General features: G+C 44.1%; 1 protein-coding gene and 1 pseudogene across 3 annotated transcripts in view; both read right to left on the bottom strand.

Moving 5' to 3' along the window:
* Positions 1-4,644, bottom strand: part of NCOA6 (nuclear receptor coactivator 6) — a 113,939-nt gene extending 109,295 nt beyond the window's left edge. For both annotated transcript variants that reach the window (XM_030825203.1, XM_012511984.2), the window contains exon 1: positions 4,462-4,644. The gene's annotated coding sequence lies outside the window, so the exon portion shown is untranslated. The remainder of the gene's footprint in view (positions 1-4,461) is intronic.
* Positions 4,645-12,571: 7,927 nt separating this feature from the next.
* LOC100603815 lies at positions 12,572-13,460 on the bottom strand (annotated as a pseudogene). The gene has a single exon (XR_001116735.2). The product of XR_001116735.2 is annotated as a high mobility group protein B3 pseudogene (transcript).
* Positions 13,461-22,187: the final 8,727 nt, after the last annotated feature.

Genomic DNA, 22,187 nt, shown 5'->3' with positions numbered 1-22,187 from the left:
ATGCCTGTAGTCCCAGCTACTTGGGAGGCTGAGGCAAGAGAATCACTTGAACCTGGGAGGCGGAGGTTACAATGAGCTGAGATGGCATTACTGCACTCCAGCCTGGGCGACAGAGCAAGACTTTATCTCAAAAAAAAAAAAAAAAAAAAAAATTAAAATAAGTAAGAAACTGGGAAATGACATCTGTAATACCTACCAACAACAAAGGATTAATAATCAGAATATATAAAGAAATCTTTTGTAAAAGACAACCCAATAAGAAAAATGGCAAAACAAGCCCGAGCATTATCTAATCTGTGTAAAGCTGGCACTACCACAGTTACCACACAGTACACTCCAGAACAATAGACCTTGCCATCACTGACTGATATAAATATTCAAGGGTCTGTGTTATGCTGCAGGTACACAGAGCATGGGTAATCCAGCCCAAAGGGCAGAGCCAAGATGTTTATTCATTCTCCATCATCATATAGACATTGGATGGCAAATTAGAGGTTGAACATCCAACACTAAGACACATAGATCAGGGGTTGGCAAATGTTTCTGTAAAGAGTATTTCCATCTTTGTGAGCTGACACAACACATCTCTGTCACGACTACTTAACTCTACTATTGGTACCACAAAAGAAGGTATGGACAATATATAAATAAATGAGTGTGGCTGTGTTCCAATAAAACGTTATTTACAAAAACAGATCGTGGGCCAGATTTGACCTACGGACCACAGTTTGTCGACCCCTGACATAGATAGTTGTGTTTTTTCTACACTATAGGTAGGATACTTCCCAGGTTTTCCCGTCTTTTATGTCTGCTGACACCTCTGATTTCCTTAACCAAAAACTACACCACACTTGACAGCTTTGCAATGGTTTCCAAAACTCTATCACTCTGCCAAATAAACCTTTTCGCCCTTATTATCAATGAGAATTCTCTCCTCATTTTCCTTTCACTTTTTTAAACATCTTTGACAGCCACCACCCCAAACCAGAAATCTAAAAAACTCCCCCTAAGCCACTCACAATGTCAATAATCAACACCTGCAAATTCTAACTCCGCTCAAGGCCCACAGCCTCTTAGTTCAGATCCTCATTACTTCTAACTCTGCTCAATGCCCACAGTCTCTGCCTTAGTTCAGATCTTCATTACCTCTCTGGTCTTCGGTCTACCCTCCTTCCAAAGAACATCCATTTATCTCCTAGAAATTAAACCTCCACCACATACTCCCCTTCTTGAAGATCTTGAATGCCTCTCTCAGCTAAGGATTCAGTCCAAACTCCTTAGCAAGGTCCTTCACAACCAGGTTCCTAACATGGTCTTCCTAGTCTCATCTCTGGCCATGCTTTCATACACATTCTATGCTCCAGCCACATTCAGTTATTAATACATTCCCCGAAAACGTGTCTTTACCTGAAAGGCCCTTCTCTCCATTTCACTGGCAAACCTGTATCTTTTAGGACACATCTCAAATGTCACTCCTTCACAACACCTTCCCTGATTCTTTGAGCAGAGACACACCCATCTCCGTGTCCTTATAGCGTTGAATAACTCTTCTTTGGCATTGACCATCCTGAACTATGATTGTTCACATGTCTACTTCACTCATGGGGCTGCATACCCAAAGTGAAGTGACTCTGCCTTAAAAACCTCTGAATCTACACAGCCCAGCATAATGCTTGACATGCAGCAGATGCCTTGAGGCACAGTAAATGTTTGCTGAATGGAAGACATGCCTGGTAGTGGGAGTAGGGTTTCTTTACCTGGGCTTCATAGACAGGAGTCTATAGATAGGACTTCAGTGGGGCTTGTGAACTTGGATAGGGAGAAAAAAATCTCTTTTACTAACTTCTAACTGAAAATTACCATTCTATTCAAATACGAGTGTAGGTAACATACCATTCTAGTATTAGCAGTATCTGTGACTCTGTAACAACAGAAATATCAAATATCTTTATATCATACTACAGTCGTTGCATACAATCTTGAAGTAGCCTTTATGCGCATCATGTCTTTGAAATTATAATTATCGGATCCATCACTAAATCTGATTTCTTAACGTGCTGATAAACAAGTATATGCATATTAGATTTGTATATTTTGGAAACTATATTTTAATATAATTGGTGTTCCTTATAATTCAATGTACTTTATTTTATACAATTAAAAAATATTATTCTGAAAGGGGTCCATGGCATAGATAAGGTCAGGTCTTCCTGCATTAGAAAAACCCAGAATAGGCTGGGCACGGTGGCTCACGCCTGTAATCCAAGCACTTTGGGAGGCCGAGGTGGGCAGATCACTTGAGCTCAGGAGTTCAAGACCAGCCTGGGCAACATGTTGAAACCCATCTCTACAAATAAAAAAGAAAAAAAAGAAAAGAAAAACCCAGAACAAGTGAATCGTGTTGCTGTATATACACATGGTATTGACAGTCTTATTTTATATATGCCCGCATAATCTTTTTGTTCATTAATTCTCTTTGATTATATGGGGCCCTGGACCTATTTTCCATGACTAATTTGCTTATTTCCTTCAGAACACTCCCATAGCCCATGAGAACTTTGAATTCTTCTCTAACACGATCCAACTTCAATTAACAAAATAGAGACTCCGGGTCTCTACAATTTTTCACTTTTCTTTTTTAGGATTTTGTGTTCCTTTGTAGTAAACACCTAGAAGAGAAGGAGCATCTCTTCTTTTTTTTTTCTTTAGACAGTGTCTTGCTCTGTCGCCCAGGCAGGAATGTCATGGAATGACCATAGCATGGCTCATTGCAGCCTTGACCTCCTGGGCTCAAGCGATCCTCCCACCTCAGCCTCCTGAGTAGCTGGGACTACAAGTACAAGCCACATCAGGTGGCTAATTTTTTAAATTTTTTTTGTACAGATGGGGTCTGCCAGCTCCTGGGCTCAAGCAACCCTCCCGCCTTGGCCTCCCAAAGTGTTGGGATTACAGGCGTGAGCCACTGTGGCTGGCCGGAGCATCTCTTAAAACTCTATAAAGTTAGAAGGTCTCAAAGACAACTTCTTTGCACAATTAGAGATGAACCAGGAAATACCAAATAACTGGCTGCCTATACTTTTTTGTATTCCCTTCAGCCTTTGTATTGCCACACTCATTATAGGAACGAAACAAATTTAATAGTTATCTGGTATAGATTGTTATGCTTTATTTCTTGTTGTTTTTGTTTGTTTGCTTTTAGTTTCATCACAAGAATGTTATGCTTCATTTCTTAACACCTTTCTACCAGCCAGCAAATTCCTTTAAGGCAATGTGTTTAGTGAGGAAGCAGCCAACCATTTCCAGCAGCCCCTCTGCCACTAACTTGTAAGATCCTGAAAAGTCAACTTTACCATTCTATGTTTCAGCTAAAATCACTACCTGATTTGAAATCTTTACTTGATCTCTCAGGCTTTTGTAGTTTTTATACATTCACTCTTCTTCACCATTTTACTGGCTTCAATAACGCCTTTCTGATGACCTCTCCAGGTGACTCTGCTCTTAAGCTGTGGGCTGTCCCCTTCCAGGGAAGACACCTTGGGTCACCGCCCCCAAACAGCCAGGTCCCTCCTTTTAAAGACACACACAACTCCCTAAGTTGATAAAGGTTCTCTCCTTTCTTGCCAACCAGTTCCACTCTCTGTGCCTCTTTTGCCGGCCAGCTCCTGCACCCAAACCTCAGTCTCCCTTTGTCCCCCCTTTCTCTCATCAAACACCTCCTTTTTCCTGTTGCTTCCCCCAACAGGGGGTGGAGGATGCTTGGGACATAAGTCTTCAGAGCCTTGGGAGTTATACAGCTTTGCAATTCAGCCCCAGTACCCCAAGGACTGCCCCAATCTGATACCAGCGTCTGTACCCAAAGGGCCCTCATTCCTCATCACCTCCTGCCCTCCCAGCAAAGAACTGCTCCAGCCCTGACAGCCTGAGCTTGACCCCCATGCCTCCACCCCAATCCCCAGGTCCTACCTGCACTAGGGCTCTAACACCGCGTAAGGCCTAACCCAGTTCCACGTCCTGCCATCCTCTCAGCCCACAGACCCCAATCCCGGTTCCTTTCGGACCCAGTGTTCCTTCTCCGCGACCCTGACCACGACCCCACGACCGGCTCCCGCCTGTTCCCCAGGCCTGGAGCGCCACCCCGTGCAGACCCCGGCCAGCCCTGCACTCCCTCAGTACACCGGCCCCCGCGCCCAGCACCCTCCCCACCCAGCCGGGCCGCCGCTCCCTCCAGCGCCCCCGCCCGCAGGCCTGGGGCCCGCTCCCCAACATGGCGACGGGGACACAAGCGCGGCGGGCGGGGCGGCTCCGGGCCGGGCCCGCACTCAGACCGTGCCACTCGGTCGCCCGGCGCCATTTTTCCGCGCCGGGCCCGGGCGGCGCCTCCTCCCCGCGAAGCCAGCCCGACAAGGACCGCGGACGCCCGGCGGGCCCACCCCTTACGGGCCCGCGCCGCCGTCGCCTCACCTGAGCGCGGCCCCGGCCCTCCCGGGCGGGCCTTGGAGCGCCGGCCCGGGCCGTGCGTGCCCGCCGCCCTCCGTGCGTCCGTCCGTCAGTCCTCGCGTGCGCCCGTCTGTCCGGCCGCCCGCGCCCGGCCGCCCGCAGCCCGACCCGGCAGGGCCTCACGGAGCCGGCGGGGAGGGGGATGGGCCGGACCGGGCCGGGGAGGGAGGGGGAGGGAGGGAGAGAGGGAGGGAGCGCGAGAGGGGGCGGGGCGGACTCGAGGGGCGGGGCATTGCCCACATGACCAGATGTCCCCGGGAGCGCGAGGTGGAGCGCGCGCCAGCTCGCTTCGGTGCTGAGTACCTAGTGCTGGGATCTCGTGGGTCTCTGTCGGCTTCCCAGAGCTATTCTCTCGCCAGTGAGTCCCGCTTCGGAAGCACACACTGCACAGCCTTTTGCGAGCGCTCTGAGTATCCTTGGACATGGCAACTCCAAGCCTCAGTTTACCCATCCGAAATATGGGGAAAATCATAGTGCTTGTGAAGAGCAAATGGAGGTAGGCATGGAAAGCACTTGTCACCGTGCCTGACACATACTGTCTAATAATAAGCTTAATGGGATATAGATAAAAGCTTTCATTATTATTTGCCTTTAAATCCCTCTCTTCTTTTTCCCATCATTACCTCCCTAGCAAGCTAAAATGCTCAGTAAATAGAATTATTGATCGAACGAGTGTGGCCCCTCCCCTCTTCCCAAACGTAGAAAGGCCTCCTCAGCACTGGACTTGATGTCTGTCATACAGGCCTGGATTCATATCTGGCTTTCACTCTTTTTTTAAAATTTTTTGTTTTCTTTTTTCCCACACTACACTGATGTATTTTTTAAATTTTTGTAAGTACGTAGTAGGTGAATATATTTATGGGGTACATGAGATTTTGACACAGGCATGCACGGTGTAATAATCACATCGTGGTAAATGGGGTATCTAGCAACTCAAGCATTTATCCTTTGTGTTACAAACACCCCAATTATACTCTAGTTATTTTAAAATGTACAAGTAAATTGTGTGTGTGTGTGTGGTTTTTGTTTTTTTGGTTTTTGTTTTATTTTTTTTTTTTTTTTTGAGACGGAGTCTCACTCTGTCCTCCAGGCTGGAGTGCAGTGGCGCGATCTCAGCTCACTGCAACTTCCGCCTCCCGGGTTCAAGGGATTCTCCTGCCTCAGCCTCCTGAGTAGCCGGTACTACAGGCGCATGCCACCACGCCCAGCTAATTTTTGTATATTTTTTAAGTAGGGATGGGGTTTCACCATATTGGCCAGGCTGGTCAGGAACTCCTGACCTCATGATCCGCCCGCCTCGGCCCCTCAAAGTGCTGGGATTATAGGCGTGAGCCACCGCGCCCGGCCAATTGTTTTTTACTGTAGTCACCTTCTTGTGCTAGCAAATACTAGGTCTTATTCTTTCTAACTATTCTTTTGTACCCGTTAATCATTCCCACTTCCCACCTACCTCCCCGTTAACCTTACCAGCCTCTGGTAACCCTCCTTCTATTCTCTATCTCCATGAGTTCAATTGTTTTAATTTTTCGCTCCTGGCCGGGCACGGTGGCTCACGCCTGTAATACTAGCACTTTGGGAGGCCAAGATGGGCGGATCACCTGAGGTCAGGAGTTCAAGACCAGCCTGGCCAACATGGTGAAACCCTGTCTCTACTAAAATACAAAAGCTAGCTGGGCATGCTGGCGGGTGCCTGTAATCCCAGCTACTCAGGAGGCTGAGACGGGAGAATCTCTTGAACCTGGGAGATGGTGGTTGCGGTGAGCCGAGCTTGTGCCACTGCACTCCAGCCTGGGCAGCTGAGTGAGACTGTCTCTCAAAAAAAATAAAAAATAAAAAGTTTTTTTACTCCCACAAATAAGTGAGAACATGTGAAGTTTGTCTTTCTGTGCCTGGCTTCTTTCACGTAACATAATGACCTCCAGTTCCATCCATATTGTTGCAAATGACAGGATCTCTTTTTTAATGGCGGAATAGTATTCCATTGTGTATATGTACATTTTATTTATCCATTCATCTGTTGATGGACACTTAGGTTGCTTCCAAATCTTGGCTATTGTGAACAGGGCTGCAGTAAACATGAGAGTGCAGATCTCTTCCATACACTGATTTCCTTTCTTTCCGGTGTATACCTAAGAGTGGGATTGCTGGATTGTATGGCAGCTCTCTTTGGCTTTCCCTCTTGATAGCTGTCCTTGCCTCTCTGAACTTGAGCTTGTTCATCTGTAAAATGGGAGTTAGGGGTCTGTTCTGAGTATCACGGGAGATGGAGGATGAGCAGGTGGATTGTAAACTAATTAAACAGATCAGTCCTACTGATCCCATAGAAGAAAGGGAGTCAGGAACCGTTTCATTCCATCAATATTTATTGAGTACACACAGTGTGCTTGGACTGGTGTAGTAGATACCCACCATCTTTTCACATTACCCTGACCGCCCTCTAATCTATTTTCCACCCTGCTGTCAGAGTAGTGTTTCTAATGATCAGAAATACGATCATGTCACTACTCTACTTAAAAGTAGCTGATGATGGCCAGGTGCAATGGCTCACACCTGTAATCCCAACACTTTGGGAGGCTGAGGCAGGTGGATTGTTTGAGCCCAGGAGTTCGAGACCAGGCTGAGCAACATGGCAAACCCTGTCTCAACAAAAAAATACAAAAATGGCTGGGCTCAGTGGCTCACGCCTGTAATTCCATCACTTTGGGAGGTCGAGGTGGGTGGATCATGTCAGCTCAGAAGTTCGAGACTAGTCTGGGCAACATGGCGAAACCCCATCTCTACTAAAAATACAAAAATTAGCTGGGCATGGTGGTGCACACCTGTAGTCCCAGCTACTCAGGAGGCCGAGGCATTAGGCAAGAATCACTTAAGCCGGGAGATGGAGGCTTCAGTGAGCCGAGATAACATCAGTGCCCTCCTGCCTGGGTGGCAAAGGGAGACCGTGTCTCAAAAAAAACAACAAAAGACAAAAACATAGCAGGCATGGTGCTGCACACCTGTGGCCCCAGCTACTTTGGAGGTTGAGGTGGGAGGATTGCTTGACCCTGGGAGGTTGAGGCTGCAGTAAGCTGAGATCATATCATTGCACTCCAGCCTGGGCAATAGAGTGAGACCCTGTCTCAAAAAAAAAAAAAATCTGATGGCTCTACATTGCTCTTAAGATAAAGGCCAAATAAATGTTGGCCTCCCCACATCTCTAGATTTATCTCAGGGCCCTCTTCCCCTTTCTCTGGGTTGCAACTACAGTGATATTTCTTACACATTGTTCTCCCTCCCTTCCGAGAACCCTTGCACATGCTGATCCCCCTGCCTGCAATGCTCTCCCCACTTAGATAACTCTCAGTCTTCAGATCCCAGTTCAAACAGGGCTACTCCAAGGATACCTTCCCTGACCCATTCCCAGACAGGTTTTCTTAGCACAATAAGCTTGTCCTCAATAGAATGCACTAAGTCATTATTACCTGTCTTTGCCACTAGACTATGGACACCATAAGGAAGAAAACCTTATCCATCTTGTTTAACGTTGTTTTCTCAGCACATAGCACAGTGCCTGGCACAGAGTAGGTGCTCAATAAGTATTTGTTGCGTTTGTGAATCCTAAGGACAATACTAGGTATTGGGCCCAAGAGGGCAGAGCGGAGCAAAGAGAACCACAGGCAACCGCAACAGGAGGGCACCTTAGACCTTTGAGCCTATGAAATTAACACCAAAGAAATTAAAATGTCCTGGAAAAAAAAAACTTTTCTGAAGCTTTTTAACTTTTAAAAACTGAAATATAATTTATATACAATAAAATGAAAAAATATTAAGTGTATATCTAATAATTTTTTTGCCTACATTCCTGTGTTACCACCACCTAGATCAAGTTATAGATCTATCAACCCAGAAAGTTCCCTTTTGTTGTCTTTTGTATGTTCTCTTCCAATAAATACCTGCTCCCCCAGATGTAACCATTATTCTCACTTCTAGCACCGTAGATTAACTTTTTTTTTTTTTTTTTTTTTTTTGAGATGGAGTCTTACTCTGTCGCCCAGGCTGGAGTGCAGTGGTGCAATCTCGGCTCACTGCAAGCTCTGCCTCCTGGGTTCATGCCATTCTCCTGCCTCAGCCTCCTGAGTAGCTGGGACTACAGGCGCCCACCACCACGCCCAGCTAATTTTTAGTATTTTTAGTAGAGACAGGGTTTCACCGTGGTCTTGATCTCCTGACCTCGTGATCCGCCCGCCTCGGCCTCCCAAAGTGCTGGGATTACAGGCATGAGCCACTGCGCCCGGCCGTAGATTAACTTTGACAGTTCTTGATCTCCATAGAAACAGAACCATACAGCTTGTACTCTTGTGTTAGCCTGGAAATCTGACATAGCCAAAGGGTGATTTTTTGGATAAAGATACAATTAATGAATGACTTGATTAATTAACCTGAAAGACTGAATGAAAAGCTCTGGCTACGTCATCCTGCAGACACAGAGGTCCTGACAACAGCCAGCCCAGAGGCTGAGAAGACCTCACTGACATATCTCCAAACCCACAAAGACTTCTAGAGATAAGAAAGCTCTCGAAGATTCCAGAAACTCAGCAATAAGACTGGGTGCTATGGCTCACGCCTGTAATTCCAGCACTTTGGGAGGCCAAGGCAGGAGGATTGCTTGAGTCCATGAGTTCGAGACCAGCCTGGGCAACATAGTAAGACTTCATCTCTACAAAAAATTTAAAAATTAGCTGGCCATGGTTGTGTGTGCCCGTAATCCCAACTACTCATGAGGCTGAAGTGGAAGGATCACTTGAGCCTGGGAATTGGAGGCTACAGTAAGCCAAGATCACATCACTGCTTTCCAGCCTGGGTGACAGAGTGAGACCCTGTCTCAAAAAAAAAAGGCAAAGGACATTTCTTCAAAGATATACAAATGGCTAATAAGCATGTGAAAAGATGTTCAATCTCTGTAGTCATTAAGGAAATGCAAATCAAAACCACAATGAGATACCACTTCATACCTTATTTATTTATTTATTGAGACAGAATCTCACTCTGTCACCCAGACTGGAGTGCAGTGTGGTACGATCTCAGCTCACCGCAACCTCCGCCTCCCAGGTTCAAGCAATTCTTGTACCTCAGCCTCTGAAGTAGCTGGAATTACAGGCGTGCACCACCATGGCCAGCTAATTTTTTTGTATTTTTAGTAGAGGTGGGGTTTTGCCATGTTGTCCAGGCTGGTCTCAAACTCCTGAGCTCAGTCATTCTGCCCGCCTCGGCCTCCCAATGTGTTAGGATTACAGGCGTGAGCCACGGCGCCTGGCTGTTGTTATTTTTTTAAAAGGCAGAAAATAACAAGTTTTGGCAAGGATGTGGAGAAATTAGCACTTTTATGCATTGCTGGTGGAAATGTATTTTGTTTTTGTTTTTTGTTTTTCTTTGAGACAGAGTCTCGCTCTGTCCCCCAGGCTGGAGTGCAGTGGTGCAATCTTGGCTCACTGCAACCTCCGCCTCCCAGGTTCAAGCAATTCTCATGCCCCAGCCTCCAGAGTAGCTGGGATTACAGGCATGCACCACCATGCCCGGCTAATCTTTGCATTTTTTGTAGAGACAGGGTTTCACCCTGTTGCCCAGGCTAGTCTCGAACTCCTGGGCTCAAGTGTTCCACCTGCCTTGGCCTCCCAAAATGCTGGGATTACAGGCGTGAGCCACCGCACCCAGCCAGGAATATAAATTGATGCAGCCATGGTGGAAAACAGTTTGGCATTTCCTCAAAAAGTTAAACATAGGCGCCCCTGTAATCCCAGCTACTTGGGAGGCTAGGGCAGGAGGATCACTTGAACCCAGGAGTTTGAGTCCACCCTGGGCAACATAGCAAGACCCAGTCTCAAGGAAAAAATAAGTTAAACATAGGATTACCCTATGAGCCAGTAATTCCACTTCTGGATATTCATCCAAAATAAGTGAAATCACATTAGTACCACTGTACTCCAGCCTGGGTGACAGATGAGATCCTGTCTCAAAGTTTAAAAATAAATGAATAAACAAGCCAGGTGTGGCAGCACATACCTGTGGTCCCAGCTACCCAGGAGGCTAAGGTGGGAGGATCAGTTGAGCCCAGGAGGTTGAGGTTGCAGTGAGCCATGTTTCCATTCCTGCATTCCAGCCTGGGTGATGGAGCAAAACCCTGTTTCAAAATAAAATTTAAAAAATAAAAAAAGAAGTGAAAGCAGAGTTTCAAAGAGATATTTGTGCACCCCTGTTCACAGCAGCATTGTTTACAATAACCAACATGTGGAAGCAACCTACATATCTATAGACAGTTGAATAGATAAGCAAAATATGGTCTATACATACAATGGAGCATTGCTCAGCCTTCATAAAGGAAGGAAATTCTGACACAACGTACAACATGGATGAACCTTGAAGCTATTATGCTAAGTGAAATAAGTCAGTCACAAAAGGACAAATATTGTATGATTCCTCCTATGTGAGGTTCCTAAAGTAGTCACATTCATAAAGACAGAAAGTAAAGTGGTTGCCAAGGGCTGGAGGGAGAGGGAATGGGAAGTTTGTGCTTAATGGGTACAAAGTTTCAGATGGGGAAAACAAAAACGTTCTGGAGGTAGATGGTGGTGATGGTTGCATGTGAATATACTTAATCCACCGAATTATATGCTTAAAAATGGTTAAAATGGCAAATTTTATGTTATATATGTATTTTACCATACACACGCACAAAATATTCCAGAGCCACTATCCTAATTTTTTCTTTTTTTTTCTTTTTTTTTTTTTTTGAGATGGAGTCTCGCTCTGTCGCCCAGGCTGGAGTGCAGTGGCGCAGTCTCGGCTCACTGCAAGCCCCGCCTCCCGGGTTCACGCCATTCTCCTGCCTCAGCCTCTCGGAGTAGCTGGGACTACAGGCGCCCGCCACCACGCCCGGCTAATTTTTTTGTATTTTTTTTAATAGAGACGGGGTTTCACCGTGGTCTCGATCTCCTGACCTCGTGATCCGCCTGCCTCGGCCTCCCAAAGTGCTGGGATTACAAGCGTGAGCCACCGCGCCCGGCCATAATTTTTTCACCTTGTTGTCCATGTCCTTAAGCCAAGGGTCATGGGTGTTCCTGGGATCTGCAAGAATGCAAAGAGCTGAGAAGACAGGGGCCCACTGGGCACCTGCAGATCCTGTAGGTAAAAATAGCAGGAGCCTAGGCAACACAAATACTTGTTGCCTGCAGGCAGGCAGCAAAGGAACAAAAACAGGCCATAAACTAGCAGATAGTATAGCATAATGATTACAATATTGAGCTCTGAAGCCAAAGTGAATCTGAACACCCAAGTTCGGATTCTAGCTCTGCCATTTATTAGCTATGTGAAGAAACTGCAACCAAAAGGAGATAAATGACTTGTCCATCAGGGTCCAAAGTGTTTTCTCCTTTATATTGTTTAAAAATCTTTACATGGCTTTTGTTTCATTCTGTGTCCCCAGTAGACTGTAAGCTCCCCAAGGAAGCTATGTTTGTAACATCTTCACTTGAAATGTAACTTCTTTGTGCTTCAGTTGCCTCACCTGTGCGATGCAGAGAATAAGGGCTCCTACTTCATAAGGTTGTCAATCATATTAATGAATTTATACCTATAAATGTTTAGGAGAAAGCTTAGTGCATATGATAGTCTCAACATGCAATAGATTGAGAGAGGCTTCTGAAGAGGTTATCAGGCTAGTTCATAAAATGTTTTGAGCAAGAAAAACAGTCCTAAAACATCCAGGATTGTTCTAGATTCGGACTAGAGTGAAGAAAAAGCAAATCAATTGTTCTTTGATAATTTGATTTGTATTTATTGGACTTCTACTTTCATGTGTGTCCAAATAGGCTCAAGCTTTGCAGTGATAAGACTGACAGTGAATACTTCAATGATGTCTTTAAGAAAAACAATAACAAAACGGGAAAAAAGAAAGAACAAAACCATCTAGAAAGTGTCAACATTTTACTCTCTGCAGGGTTCGTCACAACAGTGCCAAATGACAAACTTACCACATTTAGTTGGATGAATTTTGCCCTACAGAAGGATATCTCCTTTTTTTTTGACAGGCAAAGTTTATTTATTCATCCTCCTTCTCCTCTTCCTCCTCATCTTCTTCTTCTTCCATCTTTTCCCAGGCAACTTTAGCAGGACCTTTTGCGTTATCCAACTTTCCTTTTGACTTATAGTCAGCAACATCCTTCTCATACTTCTTCAGCTTTGCCACCTTAGTGACATACGGCTGCTTTTCACTGTCATTTAAGTTATTCCACATCTCACCCAGCTTTTTTGCCACATCTCCAATAGAGATGCCAGGGTTTGTGGATTTGATCTCGGGGCAGAATTCTGAACAGAACAGGAAGAATCCAGACAGTGGCCTTTGGGGGGCATTAGGATCCTTCTTCTTCTTGCCTCCCTTAGCTGGTCCATAATCCTTCATTTCTCTATCATAGTGCACTTTATCCGCCTTTGCCATTTAATCGAATTTAGACTCTCTTTCTCTCTTTTCTTCTTTTCCGAGATGGAGTGTTGCTCTTATTGACCAGGCTGGAGTGCAGTGGCACGATCTCAGCTCACTGCAACCTCTGCCTCCTGGGTTCAAGCCATTCTCCTGCCTCAGCCTCCCCAGTAGCTGGGATTACAGGCACCCACCAACACACCCGGCTAATTTTTTGTATTTTTAGTAGAGACGGGGTTTCACCATGTTGGCCAGGCTGGTCTCAAACTCCTTACCTCAGGTGATCCATCCAACTCACCCTCTCAAAGTGCTGAGATTACAGGCAGAAGCCGCCGTGCCCGGCCTAGACTTCTCTTTCCCAGACATTGTCTTCCACCTCTCAGAGCACTTTTTGGAAAATTCTGCAAAATTGACAGGGACCTCTGGGTTTTTCTTATGCTCTTCTCTGCACGTCTGCACAAAGAAGGCAAAAGCAGACATCTTGCCCCTTCGTTTCCTGGGGTCAACCTTTAGCTATCCTGACTGTATTGTTCACTAGTCTTGAAGGATACCACTTTTAAGTGGACACCATCCACATGACATTGTAATTTGCAAATTTATTATGATAATTTACCAGTAGATGGCAGTAAAATGCCTTGTTATTACAGAATCCGTTCATTGCAACAATTTTCAGATATATGGAAATAAAATGCCTTGAGGAGGGGGTCACTCGTGCTTTGCATAAAGACATACTATGGCGAGGCGCAGTGGCTCATGCCTGTAATCCCAGCACTTTGGGAGGTGGAGGTAGGTGGATTGTGTGAGCCCAGGAATTAGAGACCAGCCAGGGCAACATGGTGAAACCCCGTCCCTACATAAAAATTAGCCAATCGTGGTGGCGCATCATGCCTGTAGTCCCAGCTCCATGGGAGGCTGAGATGGGAGGATCACTTGAGCCTGGGAAGCAGAGGTTGCAGTGAGCTGAGACTGCACCACTGCACTCCAGCCTGGATGACAGAGTGAGACTCTATCTCAAAAAAAAAAAGGGCGGGGGGCTTACTATGGGCAAGCCGTGGCTTGCTCTTCAGGAAAAAAATTATTGAAAAAATAGAAGAAATAGAGTAATAATTACACAATTTTAAAAAATAGAAGAATATCAAGTGACCATACACACACAAAAAGGTGGGGGTAGAGGAGAAAAAAACTGTTTTCAAAAATATTCTGAAATTTTAAAGCTTTTTATTAGAGTATAATATAAAGACATAAAAGTACAGAAATCATAAGTGTAAAGCCTGATGAATTTCCACAAAGCCAATACACATGTCTAACAAACACCCAAATCAAGAAATAGAACATTCAGCCCCACAGAAGCCCCTTCCAGTCATTACCCACAGCCCCCAAGGGTAAACAGTATTTTGACTTCTAACTCCATAGATTGGTCTTGCCAGGAGTTAAACTTATAGATTCATCTACATTGTTGCATGTGGTTGTAGCATGTTCATTTTCATTGCTGGGTAGCATTTCATTATTTATTTTTTATTTTTTTGAGACAGAGTCTTACTCTGTCACCCAGGCTGGAGTGCAGTGGTGGGATCACAGGTCACTGCAGCCTTGACCTCCCAGGCTCCAGTAATCCTTCTGCCTCAGCCTCCCTAGTAGCTAGGACCACAGGTGCATGCCACCACACCATGCTAATTTTTGTATTTTTTGTAGAGACGGGGTTTCACCATGTTGCTCAGGTTGGTCTCAAACTCCTGGGCTCAAGTGATCCTCCCATCTCTGCCACCCAGAGTGCTGGGATTACAGATATGAGCCACCACACCTGGCCAGCATTTTATTGTTTGAATACACCATAATTTATCCATTCTACTGTTAATGAGCATGTGGGTTTCCACATAGGAGCTATTTTATTTTATTTTATTTATTTTTTTAGAGACGGAGTCTTGCTATATCACCCAGGCTGGAGTGCAGTAGTGCAATCTCGGCTCACTGCAACCTTCGCATTCCGGGTTCAAGCAATTCTCTGTCCTCAGCCTCCGGAGGAGCTAGGACTACAGGTGCACGCCACTATGCCCGGTTAATTTCTTTTTTATTTTTTAGTAGAGACGGGGGTTTCATTGTGTTGCCCAGGCTGGTCTCGAACTCCTGAACTCAGGCAATCCGCCTGCCTCGGCCTCCCAAAGTGCTAGGATTACAGGCGTGAGCCACCGCGCCTGGCTGGAGCTTTTTTGGTTTTGTTTTGAGACGGAATTTCGCTCTTGTTGCCGAGGCTGGTGTGCAATGGCGTGATCTCGGCTCACCGCAACCTCTACCTCCTGGGTTCAAATGATTCTCCTGCCTCAGCCTCCCGAGTAGCTGGGATCACAGGCGCCCACCACCGTGCCCGGCTAATTTTTTGCATTTTTAGTAGAGACAGGGTTTCTCCATGGTGGTCAGGCTGGTCTCAAACTCCCGATCTCAAGTGATCCACCCACCTCGGCCTCCCAAAGTGCTGGGATTACAGGCATGAGCCACCGCACCCGGGCCGGAGTTATTTTAAATTTTACTACTATGAACATTCTTGTACATGTCTTTGGATGAACATGTGTACAATGTTTTGCTGGATAAAAACCTAGGACTAGGATTGCTGGGTCACAGAGTTTGCATTCAGCTCTTAGCTGATATTACCAAATCCTATGTCTTTTTAGAACAGCTTTATTGACAGGCTGGGCGCAGTGGTTTATGCCTGTAATTCAAGCACCTTTGGAGGCTGAGGCGGATGGATCACCTGAGGTTAGGAGTTTGAGACCAGCCTGGCCAACGTGGTGAAACTCCATCTCTACTAAAAATACAAAAATTAGCTGGGCCTGGTGGCGGGCGCCTGTAATCCCAGCTACTCGGGAGATTGAGGGAGGAGAATTGCTTGAACCTGGGAGGTGGAGGTTACAGTTAGCTGAGATCCCACCATTCCATTCCAGCCTGGGTGACAAGAGTGAAACTCTGTCTCAAAACAAAAATCAAAAACAAACAAAAAACAATTTTCCAAAACAAAACAAAAAAACAGCTTTTGAGATATAATTGACATACTATACAATTTACTCATTTAAAGCGTATAATTCAGCCGGGTGTGTGGCTCAAGCCTGTGATCCCAGCACTTTGGGAGGCTGAGTCGGTCAGATCGCATATGTCCAGGAGTTCGAGACCAGGCTGGGTGACATGGTGAAACCCCATTTCTACCCAAAATACAAAAATTAGCCGGACGTGGTGCTGTATGCCTGCAGTCCCAGCCGTTGTGGAGACTGAGGTGGGAGGATCACTTGAGCCCAGGAGGCGGAGTTTGCAGTGAGTCGAGATTGCACTACTGTGCTCCAGCCTGGGCGACAAAGCCAGACCCTGTCTCAAAAAAAAAAAAAAGTGTATAATTCTATGGTATTTAGTGTAGTCACAGATATGTGCAACCGTCACCACAGTCAATTTTAGAACATTTTCATTGCCTCAGAAGAAACTCCATACTCTAGGTATCTCCCTCTCCCCAACCCCCCCATTCCCTCAGCCCTGAGGAATCACTAATTGACTTTCTGTCTCTATCAGTTTGCTATTATGGATATTTCATATAAATGGAATCATACAATATGTGACATTTTGGCTTCTCTCACTTGGCACAATGTTTTCAAGGTTCATCCATATTGTAGCACGTATCAGTATCAGTACTTCATTCTTTTTCATAGCTGAATAATATAATATGTATTATTATATGAATATACCACATTTTGTTATCTTTTTGTCCGTTGATGGACATTTGGGTTGTTTTTTACCTTTTGGTATTGTGAATAGTGCTGCTATGAACATTGATGTACAAGTTTTTCTTTGAACACCTGTTTTCAGTGATTTGGGGTTTATGCCTGGGAATGGTATTGCTGGGTCGTATGGTAATTTGGTTTGTCTTATTAAAGAAATGCCAAACTGTTTTCCATAGCTGCTGTACCATTTTACATTTCCACCAACAATGTATGAAGATTCCAGTTTTTCACATCCTGAGCAACACTTGTTATTTCCTTTTTTTTTTTTTTTTTTTTTGAGACGTAGTCTCGCTCTGTCACCCAGGCTGGAGTGCAGTGGCGCAATCTCGGCTCACTGCAAGCTCCACCTCCCGGGTTCACGCCATTCTCCTGCCTCAGCCTCTCCGAGTAGCTGGGGGCGCCCGCCACCACGCCCGGCTAATTTTTTTGTATTTTTAGTAGAGACGGGGTTTCACCGTGGTCTCGATCTCCTGACCTCGTGATCCGCCCGCCTCGGCCTCCCAAAGTGCTGGGATTACAAGCGTGAGCCACCGCGCCCGGCCTTTGTTATTTCCTTTTTAAAAAATTATTGTCGTGGGGGCACAGTGACTCACACCTGTAATCCCAACACTTTGGGAGGCTGAGGCAGGAGGATTGCTTGAGGCCAGGAGTTTGAGACCAGCCTGAGCCACATAGTAAAACTCCATCTCTATTTAAATAAAAGATAAAAAATAATATTTAAGTAAATAAAAAATAAAAATAATATTTATGGCCAGTCTAATTGTTGTGAAGTGGTATCTCATGGTGATTTTGACCTGTTTTAATCTACATTTCCCTAGTGATTATGATATTCAGCATCTTATCATAGACTTATCTTTGAAGAAATGTCTGTTGAAGCCCAGGCACGGTGGCTTACACCTGTAATCCTAGCACTTTGGGAGGCCAAGATGGGAGGATTGCTTGAGTCCAGGAGTTCCAGACCAGCCTAGGCCGCATGGCAAAACCCCATCTCTACAAAAAATACAAAAATTAGCTGGGCGTGGTGACATGCACCTGTAGTCCCAGCTACTCAGGGGGCTGAGGTGGGAGAATCTCTTGAGCCTGGGAGGTGGAGGTTGCAGTGAGCCGAGATGGCGCCACTGCACTCCATCCTGGGTGACAGAGTGAGACTCTGTCTCAGAAAAAAAAAAAAAAAAAAAGTGTCTTTTTTGTTTCGTTTTGAAGCAGGGTTTCACTCCTGTCACCCAGGCTGTAGTACAATGGCACGATCTCAACTCAGTGCAGCCTCGATCTCCTGGGTTCAAGGGATCTTCCTGCCTCAGCTTCCCAAGTAGCTGGGACTACAGGCACATGCCACTGCACCCAGCTAATTTTTTATATTTTTGGTATATACGGGGTTTCACCATTTTGCCCAGGCTGGTCTTGAACTCCTGGACTCAAGCGATCTGCCCACCTTGGCCTCCCAAAGTATTGGGATTACAGGCATGAGCCACTGAACCCTGCCAAGAAATGCCTATTGAAGTCCTTTGCCCATATTTTAATTGAGTTGTTTGTCTTTATGTTGTTGAAGTGTTTTTAATATATTCTGGGTACTATATAAAGTACTCAGATCAGATATAAGATTGCAAATATTTTTCACATTTTTTGGACTGTCTTTTCACTCAAGATTGTCCTTTTATGTACAAAACTTTTTAATTTCAATGACATCCAATTATCTATGTTTGCTTTTGTCACTGTGCTTTCGGTGCCACATCTAAGAAACCATTGCCAAACCCAAGGTATGAGGATTTACACCTATGTTTCCTTCTAAGAGTTTTATAGTTTTGGCTCTTATATTTGGGTCTTTGATCCATTTTGAGTTACTTTTTGTATGTGGTGTGAGGCAAGGCTCAAACTTCATTTTGTGTATGTGAATATGTTAAAGAGAATATTCCTTCTTCATCGAATGATCTTGGCACCCTAGTTGAGATCAATTGGCCATAGATATATTGATTTATTTCTGGACTATCAATTATGTTCCATTGATATGTTTATCCTTATACTTACCACACTGTTTTGATTACTTTGTATTAAGTTTTAAAATCAGGAAATGTGTGTCCTCCAACATTGTTCTTTTTCAAGATTGTTTTGGCTATTCTGAGTCCCTTGCAATTAATTCCATATGAATTTTAGGATCATCCATATTCATCTCTGCAATAAAGTGCTGCTGGAATTTCCATACAGATTGCATTGAATCTGTAGATCAATTGGGAAGTATTGTCATCTTAACAAAATTAAATCTTTCGATTCATAAACACAGAATGTCTTTATATTTATTTAGGTCTTCTTTCATTTCTTTCAACAATGTTTTATAGTTTTAATTTTTATACTTCTTTTATAAAATTTATTCCTAAGTATTTTATTCTTTTTGATGCTTCAGTAAACTGAATTGTTTTCTTTCTTTTTTCTTTTTCTTTCTTTTTTTTTTTTAAGTGTCTCACTCTATCGCCCAGGCTGGAGTGCAGTGGCGCCATCAACCCACCTCCCAGCCTCAAGCTGTTCTCCCACCTCAGCCTCCTGAGGAGCTGGGACTACAGGCACATACCACCACTGTCAGTTAATTTTTGTAGAGACAAAGTTTCACCATGTTGCCCAGGCTGGTCTCCAACTCCTAGGCTCCAGCAATCCTCCAGCCTCCCAAAGTGTTGCAATTCCAGGTGGGAGCCACTGTGCCTGGCCAGAATTATTTTCTTAATTTCATTTACAGGTTTTTTTATTGCAAGCGTACAAAAACTTTATACTGATCTTGTATTAGCAATCTTGCTGAACTCCTTTGTTAGCTGTCATTGTTTTCATGGATTTCTTAGGATTTTTCGTATACAAGATCATGCCATCTGCAAATAAAAATAGTTTTACTTTTTACTTTCCAATCTGGAGGCCTTTTTTTCTGTATCTTGCCTAATTGTCCTGACTAGAACATCCTGTACAATATTGAATAGAAGTAGCAAGAATGGGTATGCTCTAATCTTAGTGGGAAAGCATCCAATCTTTAACTATGATGTTAACTGAGGGTTTTTTATATTTGCCTTTTATCATGTTGAGGAAGTTCCCTTCTATTCCTAGTTTGCTGAGTGTTATTTGCTTGTTTGTTATCATGAAGGGGCGTTGGATTTTGTCAGATGCCTTTTCCGCATCTATTGAGATGATCCTGTGTTTTTTGTTTTTTATTCTACCAAAAAAATATAATGCAGTACTTGATTTTTGAATAGTAAACCAAGCTTGAATTCCTGGAATGTATCCCACTGAGGCAGTGTATACTTCTTTTTATATGTTGTTGGCTAGTATTTTGTTGAGTATTTTGCATCCGTATTCATAAAAGAATATTGATCTGTAGTTTTCCTATTATGTCTTATTTCACTGGATTTTAATTTCAAGGTAAAACTAGCCTCACAGAATAAACTAGAAAGCATTTCTTCCTCTTCTATTAATTGAAAGTTTTTTTATAGAATCGGTATTAATTTTTTAAATGTTTTGTAGAAATCACTAGTGAGGCCATCTGAGACCCGGGCTTTTCTTTGTAAGTAGTTTGCTTTTTAGTATATATTACTAATCTCTTTATTTGTTATGTATCTCTTCAGATTGTCTATTTCTTCTTGAGTCAGCTTTGGTATGTGTCTTTCTAGGAAATGTCATGTTTCATCTAAGTTATCTGATATATTAACATACAGTTGTTCATAGTATTTCTTTATGATCCTTTTTTATTTCTGTAAGATTGTAAGTACTGTCCCATCTTTAATTTCTGATTCTAGTAATTTTGAATCTTCTTTTTTTCTTGATCAATCTGGGACAGCTTTGTCAATTTTGTTGATGTTTTCAAAGAGCCAGGGTTTGGTTTTATTGATTTTCTCTATTGTTTTTCTATTCTCTATTTCACTAATCTCTGCTCCAATCTACCCATTTTATGATATTTTGGTATGGCAGCTCAAATGAACTAAGACACTCTGTCGCTTGAAAGACAGCCTGGGAGAGTTGGTGTGACTACAGGCATGGCTCAAGCACCTAAAGATATCAGGACAAGGATCACCCAAACATCCATCAAAAGGAAACTGGTTAAACCCTTCAGTGAACTACGATGCATTATTATAAATAATGAAGTGCATCCATATATATTAACAGGGGAAAATGCCCATGCTATATTGGTAAGTTAAAAAAAAAAGGAAGTTGTAGACAGTGTGAAAATATAGTCCCATTTTTACTTTTTAAACAGAATATATGTTAATGTACAGAAAAAAGTTGGAGGAATGTGTATTAAATTATTGACAGTGAGATTTTTGGAAAGTTTGGATTTTGAAGGGGTGGATTACAGATATACATTATATATCTATAAAGTATTTGATATTTGAAAAACTGTTACATCTGCAATCCAAAAAAATAATTTAAAAATTTTTAAAGAAGTGGCCAGGTACAGTGGCTTATGCCTATAATCCCAGCACTTTGGGAGACCAAAGCAGGAGAATCACTTGAGGCCAGGAGTTCAAGATCAGCCTGGGCAATATAGTGAGACCCTTATTTCTACAAAAAATGAAAATTAGCCAGGTGTGGTGGTATGCACCTGTAGTCCCAGCTACCTGGGAGTCTGAGGCAGGAGGATTGCTTGACCAAGAAAGTTGAGGCTACAGTGAACAGGGATTGCACCACTGCACTCCAGCCTGGGTGGCAGAGTAAGACCCTGTCTCTAAAAAAAAAAAAAATGAAAGGAAGAGGAGGGAAGGGAAGGGAAAGAAAGGGAGGGAAGGAAGGAAGAAAGAGAAAGAAGGAAAGAGAGAGACAGTGAGACAGAGGGGAAGGAAAGGGGAGGGGAACAAGAGAGGAAGGAGGGGGAGGGGAGGGGAGGAGACGGAAGGGAAGGGAAACAGTCTATGGAGAACAGATGGCTTTTGAATCATGGATCTGTGAAAGGAGGGGAAGGAAGGGAGAAAAGAAGAAAAGAGAAAAGAGAAGGTAGGAAGGAAGGAAAGGAAAAGGAGAAAGAAAGAGAGAGACATAGTCTACGGAGTCGAACAGATGGCTTTTGAATCATGCATCTGCCAACTACCAGCTGGGTGATCTCTGGTAAGTTACTTCGTGTCTTTCATGTCACAATTTTCTCATCAATAAAATGGGGAAATACCAGCCTCATAAGAATGATCTACCTATCTCACCAGTTTCATCTCATCATCCCCTCGGGGTGCTCTAGTGTAGGGGTCAGCACACTACTGCCCTTATGGCAGTAAAGGTCTGTTTTTTTTTTGAGACGGAGTCTCGCTCTGTCACCCAGGCTGGAGTGCAATGGCGCAATCTCGGCTCACTGCAAGCTCCGCCTCCCGGGTTCACGCCATTCTCCTGCCTCAGCCTCCGGAGTAGCTGGGACTACAGGCGCCCGCCGCCACGCCCGGCTAAATTTTTGTTTTTAGTAGAGACAGGGTTTCACCGTGTTAGCCAGGATGGTCTCGATCTCCTGACCTCGTGATCCACCCGCCTCG

Source organism: Nomascus leucogenys, chromosome 13 (genome assembly GCF_006542625.1).
Source record: "Nomascus leucogenys isolate Asia chromosome 13, Asia_NLE_v1, whole genome shotgun sequence".
Taxonomy (NCBI): Eukaryota; Metazoa; Chordata; class Mammalia; order Primates; family Hylobatidae; genus Nomascus; species Nomascus leucogenys.
Note: the sequence above shows the minus strand (reverse complement) of the source record. Positions and strands in the feature narration are given on the sequence as shown.